The sequence below is a fragment of the Odocoileus virginianus genome, chromosome 22 (assembly GCF_023699985.2).
Source record: "Odocoileus virginianus isolate 20LAN1187 ecotype Illinois chromosome 22, Ovbor_1.2, whole genome shotgun sequence".
NCBI lineage: Eukaryota > Metazoa > Chordata > Mammalia > Artiodactyla > Cervidae > Odocoileus > Odocoileus virginianus.
Window position 1 is genome coordinate 18,819,024 of NC_069695.1, and position 15,238 is coordinate 18,834,261.

Sequence of the window (15,238 nt, forward strand, 5' to 3'; positions counted from 1 at the left end):
TGCTGAAGCCTGACTTGGAGAATTTTAAGTATTACTTTACTAGCCTGTGAGATGAGAGCAATTGTGCGGTAATTTGAGCATTCTTTGGCATTGCCTTTCTTTGGGGTTGGAATGAAAACTGACCTTTTCCAGTCCTGTGGCCACTGCTGAGTTTTCCAAATTTGTTGGCATATTTAGTGCAGCACTTTCACAGCATCATCTTTGAGGATTTGAAATAGCTTAACTGAAATTCCATCACCTCCACTAGCTTTGTTCATAGTGATGCTTCCTAAGGCCCACTTGACTTCATATTCCAGGATATCTGGCTCTAGGTGAGTGATCACACCATCATGATTATCTGGGTCATGAAGATCTTTTTTGTATAGTTCTTCTGTGTATTCTTGCCACCTCTTCTTAATATCTTCTGCTTCTGTTAGGTCCCTACCATTTCTGTCCTTTATTGAGCCCATCTTTGCATAAAATTTTCCCTTGGTATCTCTAATCTTCTTGAAGAGATCTCTAGCCTTTCCCATTCTATTGTTTTCCTCTATTTCTTTGGATTGATCACTGAGGAAGGCTTTCTTCTCTGTTCTTGCTATTCTTTGGAACTCTGCATTCAAATGGGTATATCTCTCCTTTTTTCCTTTGCTTTTCACTTCCCTTCTTTTCACAGCTATTTGTAAGGCCTCCTCAGACAGCCATTTTGCTTTTTTGCATTTCTTTTTCTTGGGGATGGTCTTGATTCCTGTCTCCTGTACAATGTCACAAACCTCCATCCATAGTTCATCAGGCACTCTGTCTATCAGATCTAGTCTCTTAAATCTATTTCTCACTTCCACTGTATAGTCATAAGGTATCTGATTTAGGTCATACCTGAACGGTCTAGTGGTTTTCTCCACTGTCTTCAATTTAAGTCTGATTTTGGCAATAAGGAGTTCATGATCTGAGCTACAGTCAGTTCCCAGTCTTGATTTTGCTGACTGTATAGAGTTTCTCCATCTTTAGCTGCAAAGAATATAATCAATCTGATTTCAGTGTCAACCATCTGGTGATGTCCATGTAGTTAATTGATTACCAAGCCAAAAAGAACAAAAATCACACATGATGCTATTCTGTGAAATCCTCTTTTGTAAATACAGGTAACTGTGTCAGCAGCTGGGGGGTGGGGGGGAGGGGAGACCCATGGTGAAAGTCTAGAATTCTTAAGCCATACTTCTTCTTTCGAATCCTGAAACCAGAGTCATGCTCGTGCCCCAATCCTTGTCCCCTTTTTCTATTACAATCAGCATAACATTTTTTGGATCAATGGTCTTGGCAGTAATGTCTGCTTGGACCTGCTCCCTGCCGCCCACCCCTCCCCCCACCCCAATCTTCCTGACCCCTGTTCATGGTCCAGAATTCCAGCTGGAGGAAGAAAAAGAGAACAGGGAAATCAACAAGGAAAAGTATGTCTGCTCATGATGAGCAGATACGATTTATTTTAACTCTTTTCACAGTTTACTTGTGATAATCTCCTGAGGCTGCCTGTACTCTAACCCAGATCTTTGCTCTTAAAATAATAAGATACCCTGTAGAGGTGGAGGAGAATGTTTAAATCCCATCTGGCCTCTTTTACATGCTGAGGGAAAATGATTTTTACTTGGCCTATGTCCAAGGATAGGCATGGACATTAAATTAGCAAGTGAGAGTGTCTTAGTCGCTCAGTCATGTCAGACTCTTTGCGACTGTAGCCCACCAGTCTCCTCTGTCCATGGGATTCTCCAGGCAAGAATGCTGGAGTGGGTTGCCATTTTTTCTTCCCAGGGATCTTCCCAACCCAGAGATCAAACCCAGGTCTTCTGCGTTGCAGGTGGATTCTTTGCTGTCTGAGCTACTGGGGAAGGTACGGGGTTCAATTAGCAAAGATCAGAGTTTTAATTTCCCCTGGCTTCCAGTGCATCCACCATCACTGACCTCCGGACAGGCTGGCTCTGACTTCTTATACTGGCAATGCTGTGACCTTAGAATCTCAGACTGCTTACAGTTCCAGGGCAAAATATAAAATTAACTCTTGACTTTCTTCCAAAATCAATTAGATGCTGCCCAGCAATTGAGGAAGTTTTGTCTTTCCTTAACGGCACTCCAGTTTTGTGTTTATTTTTAAAAAGCATGCTTGTTCTGATGTTAATCTTTGGAGAGGGAACTATAATTAGTAAATTCTAAGTCTCCATGATTTAGTAGTGGAAATAGTCTATTTATGTTCACATTTTCTTAGTGGAGGGTCATGTTATGGATTCAAGTGTATTACATACTACTAGATGTATATAAGATTCATCTTCACAGTCTAAGTTTGCATGTTAATAGAACCTTAATAGTCTAAGTTTGCATGTTAATACAACCTCGAAGAGTCAGATTCACAATAAAATGCCACTACTGAAAAACTATATACTATTAGATAGAGTACCTTTTTGGTGCTAGTAGACTCAGTAGTGGGCTTCCCTGGTGGCTCAATAATAAAGAATCTGCCTGCAATGCAGGAGATGAGGATTAGATCGCTGGACTGGAAAGATCCCCTGGAGAAAGAAATGGCTACCCGCTCCAGTATTCTTGTCTGGGAAATCCCATGGACAGAGGATCCTGACAGGCTATAGTTCATGGGGTTGCGAGAGAGGGACACGACTCTCTGAGTAACTAAATCATCACCACCAGAGTGAGTGGTATTATATTCACGGTGCGTTAAATGCAGGCAAATGACCTTACCCTTGAGTATCTTGCATCCAGGAATGAACTCTACGGTGAAAAATGACTTTAATATATTACCTTTAAAGTTTCCCATAATCTTGTCATTTAGGCAAAAGGGATGTTATTGTCATTAGCATGTTGTCACTTAACTGGTGAGGAAGTCAAGGCTCTTCCTAGTAGCTAATCCAGGACCTGGGTCTTCTGGTTAAGTCCAGCATATTCTTAGTTCCGTAACCTCAGAGCACCAGATTTACCGACAGTAATGCTAATTGCACACACTCAGGTCCTGCTGCAAAGCCCCGTGAAAGACAACTCATATGCACGGTCTAGTGAACTTTATTTCATCCTCATAGCAGCTCTATGCGTGGTAAATACGCTGACTCTGGTTTTATCATGTCGGCACCTGAAGGTCCAGAGAGGCTAGGCAAAGTGTGCAGGACCACAGTGTGGCAGAACAGGTGGGATCTGAATCCAGAGCACCTGACCCTGAATTCTATGTGCATTTCAAAGCATCAGGCTGGCACCAACACAGCAGCTGGAGGCTCTGAACCTGCCTGGCTGGGTTAGATTTAGACATTCTCCTGCTGTTCAGGATTCTCAGGGTCATCTTGAGAGGAATTTATTTCTTACTTGGTGAAAATAGAACTACTGAGGGGGAAGGATCTTAACCATGTCCTCCCTAAACTGTTTATTCTTATTCATACTGTAGAATGCAAAACTTGCACCTTGAACACGTTTCTTTGTAATTGGTACTAAAGGCTTCAATCTGCAACAAGGGAATAAGATTATACTCACTAAACAGTTTCCTCATAAAGGAAATTGCTAGAAACGCAGCTCCCCTCCCGCACCTTATACAATCTGTTCACTGGCTTCCCCAGGCCAGCATAGGACTTTTTTCCAGGCCCCTCCCGTCCACCTCAGTATTCTCTAATAGTATCTTCTGCCTCCCCGAGCAGTGTTTAACATACTCTAATTCACACAATCGGCAGAACCATTAGTTGTAATAGCTGTCATATTCAATCACTGCTATTAAGAAAATCTAACAAAACGCCTTACAAAGCTCACTTTGTTTTTCCTAATGCCTGCCATATTATAAATTTTGCACACTTCCCAAAGGCCTATATTGACGATGAAAGTGGCTGGGAAAAAATCATGGTAATCAGACAAGAACGGCAGGCAGTAAGGTGGTTCCTTAATAATCCTAAGAATAAATTCCTCTGCTCTGAGCTAACTAGTTGGTATTCAAGACTCAAGTTACATGCTACAAGGTCCATTCTCAGAATTAAAGCAGCGTTAGCTGGTTGTTTCCTGTATGAACCTTCCAAGACCTTCCGTAGGTTTTCTTTAAGTCCGTCAGCCTCTTCACTTGCTCCTTCCCGCACGACTTCTGTGCTTCAGAAGGTGAAGTCTCCCAGGTGCCCCACGTTTCCTGTCTCTGGCCTTGGAGATTCTTATTTTTGTGCTGGTTCCTTTGTTCCATCCTTCCTGCCTTCTTCACTCCTGTCGCATCTTCTCCCTTCGTCAACGCTCCTTTTGGTCTTGAAACTTTCCACAGCAGTTCAGCCCATATGGGCTTCCAGACCTTAGAGGTGGTGTTTTACACATCTGTGAATTTCTAATGTCTAGCTCAGTGCCTGACACTAGCATTCCAGGTTTCCGTGCTACATTGTTCTTTTCAGCATCAGACTTGACCTTCACCACGAGACACATCCACGACTGAGTGTCATCTCTGCTTTGGCGCAGCTGCTTCATTCTTCCCGGAGCTATTTGTAATTGCCCTCTGCTCTTCTCCAGTACCATACAGGACACCTTCTGAACAGAGGGATCATCTTCCAGTGTCATATATTTTTGCCTTTTCCTACTGTTTATGGGGTTCTTCAGGCAAGAATACCGGAGTGGGTTGCCATTCTCTCCTCCAGGGGACCACGTTTTGTCAGAACTCAACCCTATGACCTGTCTGTCTTTGGTGGCCCTGCACCGCGTGACTCATATCTTCATTGAGTTACAAAGGCCCCTTCACCTCGACAAGGCTGTGATCTACGAAGGGGCTTATTTGTGTGTGTGTCTTATTTTCTCAAGAAGGCTAGAGGCTGCTAAGGAGTGAGAACTAGTCTTCATTACGCTTTTATTTTTTCTCCATTACTGTTCACGTAATAGGTTTTTAGTGAATCTTAGTTGATTGATTCAGATGCATATATTTGTTTTCCCCCGAGAGTCTCAGTGCCTTCAACTTGTAAAATGAATACAAATATTCGAGGCTTTGACTTTTGAATGGAGGTGTGTGGATGCAGGCGCTTCCCCAATAACTCAGATGGTAAACAGTCTGCCTGCAATGTGAAACGCAGGAGATCTGAGTTCAGTCCCTGGGTCCAGAAGATCCCCTGGAGAAGATAATGGCTATTCCATTCCATAAATATAGATGTATGATGGGGCCTGGAACATAGTAGAAACTATGGAAATAATATTTATCTTCCATTTTAATAAAAATAGTTGATTTTAAAATCTACAGTTGAACCCATTCTAACTGTGTATGTGCCACACATCTTTGCATGAAACGTAGAGATTTAGTCCTTTGTTTATTTAGTCTGAACTAAAGTAAACCCCTTAAGCTGGCGAGCAGTGATCAAAACACCAAGAGACCCTGGTCCTCAGCCTTTGGAGACTGTGGTTGGACAGGAAGCCCCTGGCCACTGCCCACTTCCAGCTGGACTCTAAGGGGCCTTGTCATCCAGCCAAATATGACAATCCTGGAGCTTTACAGTGAGAAAGGACTCAGAAGGTTATCTCAGCCAACTTCTGCACACAGAAATAAGGACATCAGAGCCAAGAATTTAGTCCATCATTGACACTGTCACTGGTGGCAATCCCAAGCCCTCTGACCCCCAGGCATCACTCTGCTCACCGTCCTATTCCCCATCCTCCCCCAGAATTAGGATGAGGTCAGAACAGAGTTGGTTTCTGGCATATGAGTACCTGAATGAACTAATCTTGCTGTATTCAGCATCCACATCATAGCTGTTGACTTTGCCCCGCATTTATCCACTGAACAAACCCTTAGAAAGGCACTGCTCCAAACTCCAGTGATACAGTAGTGGACAAAACAGACTAAACTCCTTGTCCCTGTTAAACTTTCACCTCGGGGTAAGAAAACTGCCCAGGCTGCTGAGTGATGGGATGGGGATCCAAGCTCCGGCAGGACAGCACTAGTCCCCCAGCCCGGGCACTGGGCTGCTGCCCTCAGGGCACCAACATCATTTCACCCAGGGAGCTGGATGAGCTCCTGGGTGTGCAGCATCTGCTGGGGCTGAAGGTGAGGACCAGGGGCCAGGGACAAGGAGAGGAACAAGACTCCCAACCCTGCAGGGAGAATATTTTCAGGAGCAAAGATGGAGGAAGGAAAGCAAAGTTAAACATAATGGAAGAGAGACTCCCAGGTCATGATGAGTGATAGGTGATGAGAGGGGGCCTCTGGTTTCAGCAGTTCCTGAAATCTTAGGTTTCTGGAGACGGTGAGCAGATCAAGGCAATCAAAAAGAACTAAACAATTCTGTTGAATATTTGGCAAGCTGAAACTGAGCTGAGTCTGTCAAGATCAGCCCAGGGGTGTGGACAGAAGCTGATGTGATGAAAGTACCCAGATACTGAATTCCGCTCACCTCGGCTCCCCTGGCACCTTTATTATAGTCTCATGTGTTTCCTAAACAAATTTACAGTCTTGCTAAAAAGTGATAATATAACCAATGCATGCCTTCAAAATATCTTTAAAAATATTTTTCTGTGCTTCTTTTCATGAGGCATTTTATGATCTATTGTGGATCTCTGGATTTCTGGAATCCTGCCTTGGCTCAGGCCCTTAGCAATTAAATGTTGAGAACAGTCTGTGCTCAAGTGTCCATGGTTTATTCCATCAAGGAAATATTGGTGTTCTTGCACCCCAGAAAAACAAAACTTTGTTTCCTAAGCACCAGCAGGCATTTTTTTCTCATCTATATACTTCCTTTGGCTTTAAAATAATTGTTGTTTAGTTACCCAGTTGAGTCTGACTCTTTGTGACCCCATGGACTGCAGCATGCCAGGCTTCCCTGTCCTTCACTATCTCCCAGAGTTTGCTCAAACTCATGTCCATTGAGTCAGTGATGCCATCCAACCATCTCATCCTTGTTGCTCCTTTCTTCTCCTGCCCTCAATCTTTCCCAGTATCAGGGTCTTTTCCAGTGAGTCAGCTCTTTGTATCAGGTGGCCAAAGTATTGGAGCTTTGGCATCAGTCCTTCTAATGAATATTCAGGGTTGATTTCCTTTGGGATTGGCTGGTTTAGTGTCCTTGCTGTCCAAGGGACTCTCAAGAGTCTTCTCCAACACTACAGTTTGAAAGCATCAATTCTTTGGCACTCAGTCTTCTTTAAGGTCCAACTCTTGAAATATTAACTGTTTGCACATGACTGGCCTGACATTACTGCTGACCACATGCAGTAGATGCTCCCAAGGCCAGTGCCGCAGTGGCTACTTCCATTGTTGTTGTTGTTCAGTTGTCCAGACACGTCCAACTCTTTTCGACCCCCTGGACTGCAGCACGCCAGGCCTCCCTGTCCCACACCATCTTCTGGAGTTTGTCCAAGTTCACATTCATTGCACTGGTGAAGCTGTCCAGCCATCTCATCCTCTGACACCCTCTTCTCCTTCTGCCCTCAATCTTTCCCAGCATCAGGGACTTTTCCAATGAGTCCTCTGTTTTCATCAGGTGACCAAAATACTGGAGCTTCAGCTTCAGCTTCAGTCCTTCCAGTGAATATTCAGGGTTGAGCTCCCTTAAGATTGACTGGTTTGATCTCCTTTCTGTCCAAGAGTCTTTCAGGAGTCTTGTCCAACACCACAGTTCGAAGGCATCAATTCTTTGGCATTCTGCTTTCTTTACAGTCCAGCTCTCACAACCATATGTGACCACCGGGAAGACCATAGCCTTGACTACACGGACCTCTGTTGGCAGAGTAATGTCTTTGCTTTTCAACACACTGTCTGTTTGTCATCACTTTCCTGCCAAGAAGCAATCATCTTTTGATTTCATGGCTGCAGTCACTGTCCGCAGTGATTTTGGAGCCCAAGAAGAGGAAATCTGTCACTACTTCCACCTTTTCCCCTTCCATTTGCCACGCAGTAATGGGGCCATGGCTACTTTCATTGCCATCACGATAAAGGCCACATGCTCAGAGCAGTGTGCCAGGCTCCCCCAGCTCAGCTCCAGCCGCAGCCTCACCTCTGGTCCTGCCTTTCCTCACACAGGCAGATGCTTCACCCAGATCAGTTGACCTGCTTATTCATGTCCCCAAATGCTCTCTCCTGCATTTCGCTTGTGCTCAGTCTGTGCTTTCCTCCTGCGCTCATTCCCTAGATCTCTGTGGTCCCACCCATCACTCACCTCCCCTTTCTTTAGAACAGACCCAGCTGCATCCTTTGCCTCCTCCCCAGTCACACAGATCCAAGCCCTCCCTCCGGTCCTCGTGAGCACTTCTGTACACCCAGGTCTCTCGTCGCCCTGTGCCATCTCCAGCTCCAGGCCATCTGTAGATGCTCATGGACCCTCCCGGCCCCCGTTCCTGGAAGGCGATGTGTAGGGGAGAAGAAAGCTGGCTTTGGAGTCTGTTGACTTTGCCTCCAGACTCAGTCACTCTCCATCATCGACTCACTATGCCCTTAAGACGGGCAAGTGGTTTAACATCTCTGAGCCTTAGCTACTTGACTCATAACAAGCATCCTTGTAGATTTTTTGTGGGAATGAAATGCAGTTAAGTGAAATGAAGAGTCTGGGAGTCCTTAGGTGGCACCTACCTCACTCAGGCTATGTAACTGAATCTCAACAGTTTACAGAGTTTGACTTGGTATATCTCCCTGATGATGTAATAATTTTGAAAGCAACACCTATTCCTAAATAGATCTGTGGTTAATCGCACTGCTTTGTATTTTTTGAAAATCCACTTAGTAAACTTATTTGATTTGTTCTTAAATTGCCTTTTAAAATCCTCATCAGAGTTGCATACTGGCTTCTATTCTTTTTAATTTTGCAGAATAGAACCTTGATCTTCATGGTACTATAGAAGGAAGTTTTCAGATAGTTTGAAAATCGACTCATCTTTACAAAACTTGTAAAGTTTGAGGGAAAATACCGAGTTATTTGCCAAAAAGATGTAAAAATTGTTCTTTCTTTTCCATCTTATTCTTTGCAAAATGACTCTACTGTGCACCAGTGCCTCTGGCATCCTGTGTGGACCAGCTTTCTCTTTTAGAGGCTCCCTACTTAGAGCCAAGTCCTCTTTCTACCATTCATGTTCTTTCTTATTAGAATGTAGATAAATCCTGATTTTATACATATATATACATATATATGTATGGAATTAATAAAAATATTCCACATAGTTCTATGCATGACCAAAGATGCATACGAGTTGATAGACTATGTTATAATATGTTGTTTCACTGATTGTTCTGAACGAACCCCGTAAGGCAAGTACTGTCCGGGTTTGGCAGGTCAGGAAGCTGAGGCTTCTAGACTTTTAACTATTCACTCTGGGCCTCCCACCCAGGGAACAGGGTGAAGACAGGGACCCAGGCTTTGGGTGGACTGATACCTGTCTGCATCATAGCAGAGTAACTACCTGGGACTAGTATGCACCACAGTGGCTGTGTGGGGGTCCTTCTTGTAAGACCCGAAGATGGGATTTCAACAGCAATTCTTTCTCAGCTAATTGCTTTTTTGATTAACAAAAAAAGTCTTCATGGTTAAAAAGTATCTGACTAATAGAATGTATTTTTACATGACATACATGTTTTTGGAGGGCTTTCCTGGTGGCCCAGATACTAAAGAATCTGCCTGCAATGCAGGAGACCCAGGTTGGATCCCTGGGTTGGGAAGAATCCCCTGGAGAAGGAAATGACAACCCATTCCAATATTCTTGCCTAGAGAATTCCATGAACAGAGAGGAACCTTGTGGACTACAGTCGAAGGGGTCTCAAAGAGTCGGATATGACTGAGGGACTAACACAAACACACACTCACATATACACACATGCACACACACGCATACACACACACATGTTTTTAGAACATGTAGATAAGATTGCCTCAAATTATGTACCAGTTCACCTTCCCTGATGGCTCAGCAGTAAAGAATTCAAAGACGTGGGTTCAATCCCTGGGTCAGGAAGATCCCCTGGGCAAGGAAATGTCAACCCACTCCAGTATTCTTGCCTGGGAAATCCCATGGACAGAGGAGCCTGGTGGGCTACAGTCCATGGGGTCTCAAAAGAGTCAGACACGACTAAGTAAGTGACTAAGCAATAACCATGTACTGGTCACTTAGGTTTCTGTGTAAGATTTAGTAACTGAATCCATTTCCTCATCCAAAATGGGAACTGAAATAGTACTAGAATGTCCACCTGAAAGACTTCAGTGAGAGTAAAATGAGAGTGTGGTTATCCAAGTGCAACCAGAAAATATACCTGCAAAGCAAGATTTTCTACTTTTCATTAAAATCTTAAATATTACAGATAAATTAATACATCCTCTCAAGTTCTGACCACCTACAATTAATTACTAAGTAATTAGTGACACTGGCAAAGTTTCATTTTAGAAACTTCCACATTCATTACAAACTATGAGCCTCAAGTTTTAATGAAGTTCCATGATGAAAGAGTTGCAGAATTAATCCTCACTGTATCCTGGAGCATCTTAAAAGTTAATTAATTCTCTGACATTCAACAGTGTAACTAAATTACTTTGTACAGTTGTTTGAGCACAATGTCTATAATCTTCTGATTAAAATACGCACAGAAATCATCAGGAGCAATTATTATTTACCACCTACCACACCATCACCTGCGATCATTCGTAGCTCTTCCTCAGAATCTAAAGATTATTCTCCAGAGACTTTTAGAAACTTCTGGCTACAACAGAACCAGAGGCTGGGGGCTTTCCGAGTTTCAAGTTTCAAAGTTAGAGTTTCTGAACAAAGATATATTTTTAAATCTTAAACTGGAGAAGACTTCTAACAAGGCTCCATGCTTCAGAATACCTGCTATTTCACCATTGTTTACCTATGATTTCTATTTAAATTTATGCTGCTGTCGTGATTTATTCCTGCTTCACAGGATAATGAATCCAGGTTTTATTTTTATTTTTGTTCTTTGCCCAGACTTGTACGGCAGACAAAGTGCTTGAAAATCAAAGGAGAAGAAGATATTGACTTGGATACACTCCCCAGAGGTAAAACAAAAGCACCAACAAAAACAGACTCTGATTTTTGTTCGGAAGGATGCCTTGTTTGTGTGTTCAGTTGGTGTTATTGTTCCAGAAAGGAGTGATGGGTAAAGAAGCTTCCAGAGGCCAAGAGACTTGTGCTTTTGTCTTGGGAACTTGTCCTAACCCTGCTTCACTGCTCTGACCTTCATCTTCTCATTTTTAAAGCGAGAGACCCCGTCATCTGCCTCTGTGATCCTCTCTGATGACAGGATAGATCTACACCTATAGGAACACCTGTCTCAGTGGTGGAGTCTCTCTCTGCCATCCCCACAGGGCATGGGGGGAACCAAAAGCATCTCCTTGTATCCTTATAAGTTGGGGGATTGGGAAATGAACTTCGTGAGCAAGACAGGCAAGAAGGTTGAACAAACTTAAGCATTAAAAACTGCGGGATTACTGATAGTGAAAATGTTAGTCACTCAGTTGTGTCCAACTCTTTGCGGCCCCATAGACTATAACCTGGCAGGCTCCTCTGTCCATGGGATTTTCCAGGCAAGAATACTGGAGTGGGTTGCCATGCCCTCCTCTAGGGGATCTTCCCGACCCAGGAATCAAACCTGTATCTTCTACACTGCAGGCAGATTCTTTACCTCTAAGCCAAGAGGAATTATTAGACTATAAGAAAAAAGAAGTGCATATTTTTCCTGATTGGGTTTCTTTGCAATTAAGGCTCAATAGAGACAGATGCCCTCTGTCATTTTGAGGTTATATAGTAGCAAGCTAAGGAATAATTTCCCCTTGGGTGTGTTAATCTGGTGTAATAATTTCTATTTGGTCTGATGAAAATGTTGATCATTTGTAATTAGTATGTCTTCAGCCACAGTAGTTTTATGTTTGTATCTTCCAGAATGTGATAGGAGATATGTTTATCTTCTAGAGGAAAAGAAAATTAGTGAGTTTTCTTCTCGTTTAACTAAAAGTTCAACAAATTAGCATAGTTTGATTGCACTGTACTTCACCTCCAATACAGTTACCCGTTCAACTTTTCTTAAAAGAAAAATAGGTGCTTTGCAGTCATTGATCAAAAGGGCTGTGACATCTGTTTTTTTTAAATGTAGTTGATGTACAGTATTATATAAGCTACATATAAGTATTATATAAGGTGTACAATATAGTGGTTCCCAATTTTAAAGATTTACTCCATTTATGGTTATTGTAAAATATTGGCTATATTCCCCGTGTTTTACAACATATCCTTATAGCTTAGTTTATACATTATTATGTATAATAATACATTGTACCTCTTATGCCCCTCCCTCTTCCAATTGTGTGTATACACCACATGTTCTTTATCCATTCATCTCTTGACGGACATTTAACTTGCCTTCATATCTTGGCAAATTGTAAATAATGCTGCCATGAACATTGGGGTGCATGTATCTTTTTAAATTTCTTTTTTTCTGAAGTATATCAAGGAGTGGAATTGCTGGATCATATGGTAGTTCTGTTTTTAGTTTGTTGAGAACGTTGCATATTGTTGGATAAGGAAATGGCACCCTACTCCAGTATTCTTGCCTGGGAAATCCCTTGGACAGAGGAGCCTGTTGAGCTACAGTCCATGGGGTGGCAAAGAGTAGGACCCGACTGAGAGGCCAAGTGCACACACCCCATGCTGTTTTCCACAGTGGCTGCATTGTCTACATTCCCACCAACAGTGGAAGAGGGTCCAAAAGGGCTGTGACTTCTATGGGCTGATTTCAGGCAGAGCCCAGGCTCTGCTTATAGCTGGAAGAACACTGGATTTTATCGCATCCACAAAGTGGGGAGGAATCTTTTCCTCGGAAAATGGAGGGGAGTTAAGTTGCTCTATTTTGTTTATGCATCTATATGTATCTCCCTTGCCTGAAGAATTTCCATGTAATATAACTAGATAGGGACATTACTTTAAATAAAATATTTCCTACTTCATTTCCAATGAATATTGAGGGTTGATTTCCTTTAGGATTGACTGGTTTGATTTCCTTGCAGTCTGAGGGATTCTCAAGAGTCTTCTCCAGCACCACAATTTGAAAGCATCAGTTCTTTGGCCCTCAGCCAAAGTGTGGTAATCACAGTTAACTCGAGCAGGATGTTCTAAGTAAAAGGAAACTGGTGACCTAGTAAGAGGACATAATGAATATTCTCAGTGTTAGTGCAGAACAATTTCAGCAGCCATCTTGCATCAACAGTACTGTAAGACAACACGAATGGAGTCCTGGTTCTTATGATAAGCAAGTCCTATAACTGTCAAACCCTCCTGCCGGCTCTCTGCTGCTTTCTGCAGGTGTCAGTCAAAATGTTAATGATAAGAACTTAGAAGATGGAATGAAATGGAACTCACGTTTCTCATTAAAAAGGAGAGTTATTAGCTTTGTGCGTGCATGCTAAGTCCCTTCAGTCGTGTCCGACTCTTTGCAACCCTATGGTCTATCACCTGCCAGGCTCCTCTGATCATGAGATTTTCCAGGCAAGAATACTGGAGTGGGTTGCCATGCCCTCCTCCAGGGGATCTTCCAGACCCAGAGATCAAACCTGTGTCTCTTACGTCTCCTACATTGGGAGGCGGGTTCTTTACCACTGGTGCCTTACTTTGCTTAAAATAACAAATAGCAGCCCTGTATCCCAGAGTCAGAGAAGGGCTGAGATTCAGAGGGTTGCGCTGGAGATTTGGAGGTGCTGAGATTCCAGTAATTAGTTCTTTTCCCTGCCAGATGCTCCGAGACACCTACACTTGCAGGTCTGCCAGAAGCCGTCTTGGTGGGGCCAGTAAGGCTCAGAGCAGGAGGAAAATTCTTGGAGCTGAACGTGGGGTCTGGACGCCTCTAGCCTCCTTCCAAGGATATCGTGAGCTTTTCTTCTTTTTTTCTTAGTTGATTTTTAGTATATTCTATATTATCTTTCATAAAATTCCCTTCATCCTTCTCTTCAGAGCAAACTCTTTTCCTGTCGAGTTCCAGAAACATGTGAAAATGAGAAGCCAGTTTTCTTGCTGAAATCATGTCATAGTTTATAGTTTATGGATTTTAAGGAATTGTAAGCCTTATGGACAAAATATTTTGAATATTCAAATGTGGAGAAAGTTATAGTGCACGGGTGGAGAAGTCTAGTAAAAATAAATCTGCTTTAATAAGGAGATACTTATTTTTAGTTTTGAGGCTTGAGGGGCTGACAGTTCTGGAAACTCAATTCCACAGCACCACGTCTGGTGCGGTGTGGGCAGCCACGCCGTGAGCTTCCTCAGAGAACTCCAGAAATAACCCTCTGGGACTGGAATCTGCTGCTGACACCTCCTCTGCCGCATCTGGTTATGCCAGGATGCAGCTTCACCTGTCCAAGTCACCCAGCCTGGGGGCTTCCCAGGTGGCGCAGTGATAAACAATCCACATGCCAATGCCGGAGATGCAAGAGGCACAGGCTTGATCGCTGGGTTGGGAAGATTCCCTGGAGAAGGGAGTGGCTACCCACTCCAGTATTCATGCCTGGAGAATTCCATGGACAGAGGAGCCTAGTGAGCTACACTCCATGGGGTCGCAAAGAGGAGCCTAGTGAGCTACACTCCATGGGGTCGCAAAGAGTTAGGCATGACTGAGTAACTGAGCACATCACCTGTCCAAGTCACTCAGCCCTCAGGCTGGTGTCCCGGGATGCAATCAGATACAAGTCGCTAAGCTGAGGGCCCTCTATGTGCTCACTGACCAGGGTTTGGGCAGAGTGGACAACCCAGTGAGCAGCGGAGAAGTGGATCTCTATTCTGGATGAGAATTACAGCTTCATGTTCCAACTCGGAACAGCTCTCCTCCTCCTGGGCTAACACGCGAGTCCTCGATTCTTAGATCCTCCACCCATCCTCCCAGGCCAGATGATTTTGTTGTTGTCTTTCCCAGCATCAGGTTCTTTTCCAGTGAATCAGCTCTTTGCATCAGGTGGCCAAAGTATTGGAGCCTCAGCTTCAGCATCAGTCCTTCCAATGAATATTCTGTGTTGATTTCCTTTAGGATTGACTGGTTTGATCTCATTATTATCCACAGTAGTGTATATATGTCAGTCCCAATCTCCCAATTCATCCCACCCATCCCCTTTGCCCCTTGGAATCCACACATTTGTTTTCTATGTCTATAGTGCTTTATTTTTAATGCCCTTTTATGTAAATTCTCTCTTTTGATCCACCCAACTACCGCTTTGAGTAGGGAGATCCTCTCCACCTGACAGGCCAGGAGGCAAAGGCTCACAGTCTCCATGGCTTAGCCCTTCGGGCAGCACATGTGTCT

The 15,238-nt window shown here is 43.4% G+C and overlaps 1 long non-coding RNA gene across 1 annotated transcript in view; it reads left to right on the plus strand.

The window, feature by feature from the left end:
• LOC110127702 (uncharacterized) overlaps positions 1 to 13,808 on the plus strand; it is a 170,536-nt gene extending 156,728 nt beyond the window's left edge. Inside the window, exons 6-7 of the long non-coding RNA XR_011482726.1 lie at positions 10,885 to 10,955; positions 13,682 to 13,808. This is a non-coding gene — a long non-coding RNA (uncharacterized lncRNA). The remainder of the gene's footprint in view (positions 1 to 10,884; positions 10,956 to 13,681) is intronic.
• The last annotated feature ends 1,430 nt before the right edge of the window (positions 13,809 to 15,238 follow it).